Source organism: Amblyomma mixtum, chromosome 1 (assembly GCF_055824585.1).
Source record: "Amblyomma mixtum isolate Tamu chromosome 1, ASM5582458v1, whole genome shotgun sequence".
Taxonomy (NCBI): Eukaryota; Metazoa; Arthropoda; class Arachnida; order Ixodida; family Ixodidae; genus Amblyomma; species Amblyomma mixtum.
This window is the reverse complement of record NC_143012.1, coordinates 69316433-69327136: the sequence shown is the minus strand read 5'-3', so window position 1 is coordinate 69327136 and position 10704 is coordinate 69316433. Positions and strand designations below refer to the sequence as shown.

Below are 10704 nucleotides of genomic sequence, written 5' to 3'. Positions count from 1 at the left end.
ATGTACAAGGATGGTAGGATAGCACAAACGCTAACAAAAAGCAAACAAAAGCTAGTTGGGGCTCAAAACCCATTTTCGGTTCTAGCAAGTACCAAGGTTGGGGAAAAGCCACCAGCTGTGGGCGTCTTGCAGTAGGAAGGGTAAGAAGAATGGAGGCTTTCGAGAAGCGGAGGTAAGGCTGCATACAGCGCACGCGGGGTCGCGCCGCCCAGGGAAGCTTTTCTAATGAACTGCGGTATTGCCGAAAGACTCGTCGTTGACCGAGGCAACACCTCCTATGTGTTGACCAAGGTGGACATTGAATAGGTTGGGGCAACCGAAAAGGAAATAAAAATAATAGGCCCCTGCCTGCACCGTTTACACACAACAGGCTTAACCCAATTGAAAAATAAAAGAGGAGGCCCGTAGGCAAGTTGTAATTTGACCACCCGTGGGTGGAAAAATAAAATATTAGGGAAAATGCTACATTAGCGACCCACAGCCGAGAGAGCGGGCCCGGGGAGGCTCCCCTGACCTCCCCTGGGAAGTAGCGGAAAGGGAAATGGGACGTGGGAAGGGAATGGGGACAGCGAGATTTTTGCTCTGATCCTTCAATTATCTCGACTCCATTACTGGCCCGCCTGGCCAGGGCAGGGAGAGCATCGAGATTGCCCAATGGTGCGGCCCCACTCACGGGATGCCCGACCACCCACCATACGCAACGGGCTCCGACCGTCGGAGACAGGAAAACCTAACACGGGGTCAGTAGCTACCTGGGGCTCCTCATCGCTCACTAGAAGGCTTTTCCCACCTGCCGGCTACTAGCCGTTGAAGGTTTTTCGCGGTTTTTCGGACAAGAGGAACATGTACGAAACGCCAGTACGAAACGTCAATGTTTTCTTCCAGCAGCGCCTCGAGAAAGGGTTAACTTCTTCCACTCGCCGAGACATTTTGTGGTGCCATTCTCGGGAGACGCTTCGCAACGCACTGCAGAGCTGACTGCCTTCTCTCTTGTCCGTCTACCAGGCAGGAGCTACTCGCGGCGGTTCCGGCAGGGCAGACGGACAATACTAGCGGGCAAGAGCGAAGGGGGGCCCCCACCACATGAATGGCATTAGAGGAATGCCACTGGTGTCTCCACTACGGCTCAGCTCGTACTGTTCTGGCGCAGCCTTGGTTGCTGCGTTTCGCCGTAATCGCTTTTCAGCGAAGTGAACACAGCATTCGCAGGAGAGCGCCTTGCTGTCGCTTATTTTCTGGCTCTGACAAGTAAAAAAGACAGCGTGTCATGGCACGCCATCTGTAAGGTTGGCGCTATTCAATCGCCTCTTTCCATTTTAACCGGCGCCGTAATAACGACTGAAAAAGCCGCTCTACGAGCTGCGCGGCGACAGCATCGCGGTCGTTAGCCTGGACGGCGTTCGCTGTTTCGCTAAGAGCTCGATTCCGTGCTTCTTTTTTACCAAAGTAAACGAGGGGTCTCCCCTATCAGTTGAAGGTCGCGTTTCCGCCCGGTCGTGGCCTGCGGGAAGAAAGCATCCTCCGTGGCCGAGTGCGGATCGCCCACAGGTCTGTTGTGGGGAGAGGGAGGGGCAGCATTCGCGCCTCGCGGCTTTCTTCAAAGGGTTAGGCTCGCGGAGGGCGCGGGTTAGCGAAGGCATCCCTTCTCTGACAGGGCCGGTGCCACACGGCGTGGCGCGGTACGGACGATGCCCGGTGGCTGCGCGCCCATTTGCCAGCCTCATCTGGGAAGGTTTAGCGCCATCTTACCTGCCCCCAGGGGTCCCTGTTGCGGGAGGGCGTTCGTCGCCGCGTTTCCAAGCTGTGTATGGCACCGAGGCCGGGGCTTTTAGGGAGAGTGCGAAAACATATGTAGTGACGAGGCTCCTCCTGCTCGCGGCTTAAGAATAATTCAACACTTTGCTTTTTTTTTCTTTTCGCGTGGGGAGAGAGCGCGGGGGCGCGCGATGCTCTGCCGCCATCGCGACTCAGAGATTTTGGTCTCGACCGGAGCCAGGCACGCAGACCGTGCTCTCGAGTAGCCGTGGAGTGGGTCCACGGGGCGGCTGGTGGGACATGATGCTGTCATGTATATACTCCTTGTAAATAGTCGTCTGTGTACATAAAACCTATATCAGTGCTCGACAAGAGTCCCTGTCTTTCCTGCAAGTCTCATCCTACTGGCTCAGTACTTCGTTGGAAGGGAGAAGAACGGAGGGACAACCTCTCCGTACAAAGAAGAAGAGAAAAGAACCACCCTTTACTCCATCCCTTACGACACCACGCCTGTCGCTCCTCTTCGTACTTCAAGCGTTCTAAGAATTGTAAGAATTAGCCGTTCCGGCCACCAGTTCAAGCAGCGAGAAAAATTTCAGCGCCGCCGGAATCGTAATGCAGGAGCGACGACTCCAGGATTTTCAAACACACTACACCTTCAGACGCCACTGGATGGTGGGATTGACAAAAAACCACAAAAACCCTCCCCCAATCCTTAAGCAAACGCATATATCGCTTATCCACACTCACAACCACTCAATCCCACTCAAACGCATTCACTCATGCTCATGTCCACTCACTCACATTCCCATTCACTCACTGTTTCCTTGTTTGCTGACAAGTTCTGCCTCACACATGGCTGGAGTTTGCCATTGCTCACCAGTTTTCTCACGTTGGCGCGCGCGCCTAATCTCTGATGCTGAATGCAGCTGATTTGACGGTACTATGTCTGCCATGGCCAACGTAACGTGTAGCAGTTTTACGCCCCGCGCGAAATCCGCTCTGAGCCGCAATGATGACGCTGCAGCCATTGGCGAGTCAGGAGCACTCGTGAGGCTGCCGAGGGGCTGATCACGTGATCATCCCGTGCGCCCGCCTCGCGCTCGCTTTGTCGTCTTCAGAGCACGCTCATCCGTGGCGTTATTTTATTGCGAAAGCAATACTACGCTAGGTTTTGAGCCTTCAGCGTGGCGCGGCGGTAGTTACGGTTGATCTTTCGCGGAGTGACGTCATACCACCCGCGGAAAAAAAGGCCCCCAGCTCGATCCGTCGGCGGAGGGCGGCGGTAGTCACGGCGGTGAGCCTCGCGCTCCTCTCCCCAGTGGCGCTACAGTCGAGGTGACGTCATACCAGCTGCATAAAAAAGGGCCCCCAGCTCGATCCGTCGGCGGAGGGCGGCGGTAGTCACGGCGATGAGCCTCGCGCTCCTCTCACCAGTGGCGCTACAGTCGAACAGTCGAGGTGACGTCATACCAGCTGCATAAAGAAAGGGCCCCCAGCTCGATCCGTCGGCGGAGGGCGGCGGTAGTCACGGCGGTGAGCCTCGCGCTCCTCTCACCAGTGGCGCTACAGTCGAGGTGACGTCATACCAGCTGCATAAAAAAGGCCCCCCAGCTCGATCCGTCGGCGGAGCGCGGCGGGTAGTCACGGTGGATCTTTCTCACTGTGTGCGAAGATAGTTTGCCATTTGCTTTCGCAACCTACCGGGCTTAACCAAGCTAAGCCTCTGCCAATTTTTATTTATTTATTTGCCGCCGCGGTGGCTCAGTGGTTATAGTGCTCGGCTGCTGACCCGAAAGACGCTGGTTCGATCCCGGCCGCGGCGGCTGATTTTCTTTGGAGGAGAAATTCTATAGAGGCCGGTGTACTGTGCGATGTCAGTGCACGTTAAAGAACCCCAGGTGGTCGAAATTTCCGGAGCCCTCCACTACGGCGTCTCTCATAGCTCTTTTGGACGTTAAACCCCATAAACCAACCAACCAACCATTTATTTATTTATTTAGTTATTCATTTCGTGTACCCTCAGGGCCACAGGAAGTTTTGAGAGGAGTGGTTAAATAAACTAAAAGAAAAACAACGCACAGCGCAGAAAAGTAATTAGTAATACAGAAATGACGGCTCCTAGTTATATAATGTTGTCTAATGGGTTCTTGATCTGCTGGTTAATAGAATATAATACAATACATACAGTGCAGCAATACAGTGAAAAAAATGCTGGTGCATAAAAAATGAAATAAGTGCTCCTAAAGTTATGCAGTGCTCTCTAATATGGTCTTAAAGCGTTGGTTGTCCATAATTGTAGCGGTTGATGCGGGGAGGTGATTACTCTCAGCAGCTGTGCGGGGAAGCCATGACTGAAACATGGCATTGGTTTTGCAGAATGGAATTCTGACTTTGTTCTCGTAATCTAGCCTTGATGAAATGTATTGGGGAGGGGAGGTCAGTTCGTCGCGAAGGGAAGGATGCCGAAATAACTTGTAAAAAAAAGTGAAAGTCCAAGGGCTTTACGGTGGGATGTTAAATATGGCAGGCTAAGATTTAATTTTATTGCAGAAATGCAGGCAGCTCGATTATAATTACAAAGAATAAAACGAGCAGAACTGTTTTGTATTTTTAGGGACGGCCACTGTGGTTGGACTCCCTCTAACAGCTTTTCACTGCAAATAAAAAAATTGGCATTAAATGTCAATTACGCTATCTCGTCATACCATTAAGGCGGAACCTCAATGTCCTCTCCAATTTTTTTCTTCCCTTCTTTTTTCTGACACTTCGAGAGGTCACCGGTTGCCTCCTCTGGGCCTCGTAAGCTCTAAGTTATTTCCCCCGGCATGATTGAAGCTATGACGTCATTTACTCCCCATTGTTCTAAGTGCAAAAACACATGCTGTGATAGCTGACCCGCCTATGTGGCACAGTGGCTATGGCATTTGGCTGCTAGGTCACTGTGGATGCATTTCGATGGAGGCGAAATGAAAGAAACGTCACTGTGCTACGATGTCATCATCGGAATCAGCGTAAGTACGTCCGCTGCAGAACGAAGGCCTCTCTCATCTCCCTCCAGTTTCCCCTGTCATGTGCCAGCTGTGGCTATAGCCTAATGGGCACTAAAAACTCCCAGGGACGCCCTGCGGATGTTCAGGCTGTCTGCAGGACGTCCGAGGGAGGTTCAGTGCCCTCCGGGTAGGCCCGTAAACTTCACAATCTTCGTCCTCCAACCTGGCTCGCTGCTTGGGATCCACTCCGTTACCCCTAAGGACGATTGGTAACATTCCTTTTGCATTAAATGCATGCCCTGCCCATTTATTCTCGATTACTTAGAAATTGTTAACTCGCGCTTTTCCTGAACCATTCTACTTCGCTCCGGTTTCCTTCACATGGCTCACTCCGCAATTCGCAGTTTAAGGTCAAGCCTTTTCGTTAGCCTACAATACAAGTGTGTCTCATAGGTGTATACGAGATGTAACCGTAAGAAAAATTACCTAAACAAGGCTCCGGCTTAATTGAAACATTCAGAGAGAGCCATGATGTAACTAAGCCGCAGCCTTGTTTATACAGCAATTTTTCCCCTTCCCTTCATTCCTTTCTCTACTACCGCGTCCCTCTGTCTTCTTCCCCATCTTCTTTTCTTTCTTTCTCTCTTCTATTCTTAAAGGAGTATAGACACCTAACTTTAGGGTGCGTGGCGGAGTGGGTGAGGGAACAAACGCTGGTTAATGTCATCCTAGTTGAAATAAAGAGGAAGAAGTGGGCTTGGACAGGGCATGTAATGCGAAGGCAAGATAACCGCTGGTCCTGAAGGGTAACGGAGTGGATTCCGAGAGAGGGCAAGCGTAGCAGGGGGCGGCAGAAAGTTAGGTGGGCGGATGAGATCAAGAAGGTTGAGGGGATACGTGGCCGCAACTGGCGAAGGACAGGGTTGATTGGAGAGACATGGGAGAGGCCTTTGCCCTGCAGTGGGCGTAGTCAGGCTGATGATGATGATGATTTTCCTACGCCCGCTAAACCATTAATAATCGAATTTCTTTCTTGTGCCGTTTCGGTTTCAACAGCCGAACGATGACTGTGACGTCAAAGCGTGGGTCGACGTGAGGCATGAAAAAGCCGCAATGCAATCACTGCTTCTCCATTCGTTGTCATTCCGACCCTTGAGGAAGGCTGGCTTCAACACTGTACATAGTGAATTAAAAAAATGCAGCAGCGATTATATTGCAGTTTTTCCATGCCTCACGTGACGTATAACCTCAATTTGATGTCGAAGTCGAAGACATTGTTCGGCTGATGAAACCGGGAGACAGAGAGACACACTCACCGTGTGTCCGGCCAGGGGAAGGCTAGCAGCACAGGTAATTGGCTCAATATAGGAAAAGGATGGTTTCACCCTGTTCCTATGTAGGACCGGCACTTTCCAATTCATTTCTAATATTGGGCCGATTAATTGTGCTGCTGGGGAAGCCGTTGGGGTCGTCTAAGTCTTTTGATTTGGCCAGCGTATAGGACTACGATTATCTATACTACTGTGTTGTGACTTTATACCCAGCAAACCAAAAACCTCTCAGAGACGTCTAGCTAGACGTCTCTGAGAGGTTTTTGGTTTGCTGGGTAGTACTAGCCTGTGCAGGCATTTTAAGTGCCGTCTTGACTGCGTTCGTCACCGTGGTGTGGCCCGTCTTAATCGGCCCCGGGCTAGGTTGTGAAATGGAAGGATGGTACGCTTTGCTGCTGACTATAAACGCATCACTAAAAGCCGGCCTGTCGGTTTTCCTGTGTCCATAGTTGTGTCCAGCAACCATTCTGGTCAGACGCGTCAGTTGCTGCTTATCCAGCGTATTTATGGTTTATGATGGCTTGTATCTGTAAACCGAGCGCGCGGGCTCTCATTACTGTGGCTACGGCTGTTGCTACGACCGTGATGGTCGGGTCTCTAGGCTGGGGTCAAAATGATTGGGGCCTACCATTCTGTCCTCCTTATCCGCAGCCTGCAGTGTGTCTTCCGCCTACCCGATAATCGTAAATCAAGGTATATTTCTTGGTTCATCAGATAGCGGCGCCAGGGCTATGTTGAGCAGCAGAGAGGAAGTTACAGCTCCTCGGGGCGTCTATCGGCGCATCCTGTGAAAAAAACTGGCTGTGGTTTGACCAATGACCATCCCTAGTAGAATTGCGGAAGCAACGGCGCGGCAGTCGCAGCGGCGGCGGCACCTCTGAGTCGCCCGCGCAGCGGAGGAGTCGGCGGTGGCCCCTGCGCCGCAGCTGTGCGCTGTGTGACGTCACTCCTCCTGGAGAATGCACTGCTGGCGCAGCGGCGACGGCACCTCTGAGTCGCCCGCGCAGCGGAGGAGTCGGCGGTGGCCCCTGCGCCGCAGCTGTGCGCTGTGTGACGTCACTCCTCCTGGAGAATGCACTGCTGGCGCAGCGGCGACGGCACCTCTGAGTCGCCCGCGCAGCGGAGGATTCGGCGGTGGCCCCTGCGCCGCAGCTGTGCGCTGTGTGACGTCACTCCTCCTGGAGAATGCACTGCTGGCGCAGCGGCGACGGCACCTCTGAGTCGCCCGCGCAGCGGAGGAGTCGGCGGTGGCCCCTGCGCGGCAGCTGTGCGCTGTGTGACGTCACTCCTCCTGGAGAATGCACTGCTGGCGCTGCGGCGACGGCACCTCTGAGTCGCCCGCGTAGCGGAGGAGTCGGCGGTGGCCCCAGCGCCGCAGCTGTGCGCTGTGTGACGTCACTCCTCCTGGAGAATGCACTGCTGGCGCTGCGGCGACGGCACCTCTGAGTCGCCCGCGTAGCGGAGGAGTCGGCGGTGGCCGCAGCGCCGCAGCTGTGCGCTGTGTGACGTCACTCTTCCTGGAGAATGCACTGCTGGCGCAGCGGCGACGGCACCGCTGAGTCGCCCGCGCAGCGGAGGAGTCGGCGGTGGCCCCTGCGCCGCAGCTGTGCGCTGTGTGACGTCACTCCTCCTGGAGAATGCACTGCTGGCGCTGCGGCGACGGCACCTCTGAGTCGCCCGCGTAGCGGAGGAGTCGGCGGTGGCCCCAGCGCCGCAGCTGTGCGCTGTGTGACGTCACTCCTCCTGGAGAATGCTCTGCTGGCGCTGCGGCGACGGCACCTCTGAGTCGCCCGCGTAGCGGAGGAGTCGGCGGTGGCCCCAGCGCCGCAGCTGTGCGCTGTGTGACGTCACTCCTCCTGGAGAATGCACTGCTGGCGCTGCGGCGACGGCACCTCTGAGTCGCCCGCGTAGCGGAGGAGTCGGCGGTGGCCGCAGCGCCGCAGCTGTGCGCTGTGTGACGTCACTCTTCCTGGAGAATGCACTGCTGGCGCAGCGGCGACGGCACCGCTGAGTCGCCCGCGCAGCGGAGGAGTCGGCGGTGGCCCCTGCGCCGCAGCTGTGCGCTGTGTGACGTCACTCCTCCTGGAGAATGCACTGCTGGCGCTGCGGCGACGGCACCTCTGAGTCGCCCGCGTAGCGGAGGAGTCGGCGGTGGCCCCAGCGCCGCAGCTGTGCGCTGTGTGACGTCACTCCTCCTGGAGAATGCTCTGCTGGCGCAGCGGCGACGGCACCTCTGAGACACTCGCGCAGCGGAGGAGTCGGTGGCGGCTCCGCGCTGCTCTGATAGAGTGTACTAGAATGCGCAGTTGGGGCTCTCCGGGGCTGTGCGAAATCGCTCACACCTGTGTAGTGTTGCTTTCGCAAGAAAATGCCTTGAAGTAGTTCCATGTTCTGACTGCGCAATGCGTTTCTGCCGGTGTTCGCCGAGTGTGGTCATGTCCCACAGTGGCATTTTTTTTTTGGAATTTGAGAGTTAAAAATGCTCGCGTGTTAGATGTCCTTTTCCGTGTGAGCAGTTGTGTTTCCTTGGGCTGCAGTGCGATATCTTGCGCTGACAGCCCTGGAAGAAATCCAAACTGTGTTGGTCAGAAAGCGATGTTGGGCTGCAGGTACCTTACATAAATGCACACTGAGATGCAATTAACTGTTTATGGAGTCTAAAAAGGTATATTAATACCCAAATGCTAATGAGTTTGGTCCATAAAAAGTCATTACGTTCTTGACTGAAACGACTCAATAAAAATTTAAGACTACAAGTAAATTAAAACTCAAGCAGCAAAAAATCTATTTACACCCGATTTCTCACGAGTCATTAAAAAGTTAATATGTTCTTGACTGATATGGCCTAATATAAAGTTAACTGACTGTAGCTTAATTAAACTCAAGCAACAAAACTTAAATTTACAGCCGATTTCTCACTGATTATGGAACCAACCGCAACCACAGCTTAAACGATTCCCATTTCAGCTGAACAGACTTTATTCATATTGTGACGAAGACGAAGCTGGCAGTGGCGCGGGACGGAGCGCTCGCGCTAGGCCAGCGGCCATTAAATCATCTCTCGTTCATGGTTCACCACGCCTCATTCTTCGGCTGGCCGCCACGTTACATTTGGTGTGAGGTGCTGGGGTCCCTTCATCGCCATCCTGGTCACGGAGCTTCGGCGTCCTGTCACTCACCTAGCTGTCACTCACTCAAACGTGCCTTGGCTGCTCTCCGACCGGTCTCCTATCCCACCTATAAACAACTGTATTATGCTGAACTAGTTCATAAGTAAAACTACAATGTTTTCTCTCGTTGCAAGCATCCAAGGCTAGGTCACATCGCCATTCACTTTCAAGCGAGTACTTTTAGTTATCGACTTCTCTCTCTCTCTCTCTCTCTCTCTCTCTCTTTATTTCCTTTCCTTTCGAAAAGGTAGGAGCCGGTACTAAAAGCTGTAAAAACAGCTTGACAGGGGCCCCCTACATGGTGGCACTGCAGCGTGTCGGAAACAACATCACCATGACAAAGGAAAAATAAATACATATACATATTACAGAGGCAATATAGTTCAAGAGCAACAAATAAATACAAATTCAACATTGCAAGGCAAACAACAGTTTGTAACGCTTCAGACACAGAAAAAAAAGAAAACAAAGAAAAAAACAGATGAAGTACAATGTGTTGGACATTCTGGACACAGTATGTAACGAATTGAAGCGACAGTAAATTTCTACAAGGGACATGGGTACAATATTTACAGCGCAGAAAACGTCTCACATTACAAGATCTAAGACAACTATAATAATTTCTGCCGACAGAACAGACTAATGGTATGTTTAGGTTCGTATGCTGGATCGAAATTCGATGACTCTAAACTATTGAGTAATGTGGGAGTAATATATTTCAAAGATTGCGTATGGTATGAGGTGCGAGGTGTAGGTACAAGCCATTTTTCCTTGTGCCTCGTAAGGCGAGGTCTGGCGTTTTCTTGTAGTTGGGCTAAAGATATTAAAAAATTACTTTTTTCTTTCACAAAAGATTTATATATTAGCATTAACCTATAGTTATATAGGCAAAACACTGGGAGAACATTATATTTCTCAAAAAGGGGGGCCGAGTGGTGCAAAAAAGACACATTAGCGATATACCGAACTGCTTTTTTTTGAAGTGCAGTTTTTTTAAATCAGTCATACCAGTCGTGCCCCAGACAATAATACAGTACTGAAGAAGAGATAATACTAGGGAATTATAGAGAATAATTTTAACCTTGGTAGGCAAAATTTCTCTCAGTCTCGCAATAACACCAACAGCACTGGATATTTTCGATTGAAGGTACTCAACGTGTTTGTTCCAAGTTAAATGCTTTGAGAAATGAACACCAAGTATTTTCACTGTATCGACTATTTGGATGCGATCTGTACCTAGACGTAGATTCAGGCCGCCGCGGTGGCTCAGCGGTTATGGTGCTCGGCTGCTGTCCCGAAAGACGTGGGTTCGATCCCGGCCGCGGCGGCTAGAATTTCTTTGGAGGAGAAATTCTAGAGGCCCGTGTACTGTGCGATGTCAGTGCACGTTAAAGAACCCCAGGTGGTCGAAATTTCCGGAGCCCTCCACTACGGCGTCTCTCATAGCCTTAGTCG

The 10704-nt window shown here is 52.2% G+C and overlaps 1 protein-coding gene across 1 annotated transcript in view; it reads left to right on the top strand.

The window, feature by feature from the left end:
• Positions 1-10704, top strand: part of LOC149366666 (flap endonuclease GEN homolog 1-like) — an 82466-nt gene that overhangs the window by 47673 nt on the left and 24089 nt on the right. The gene's annotated exons all lie outside the window — the stretch shown is intronic.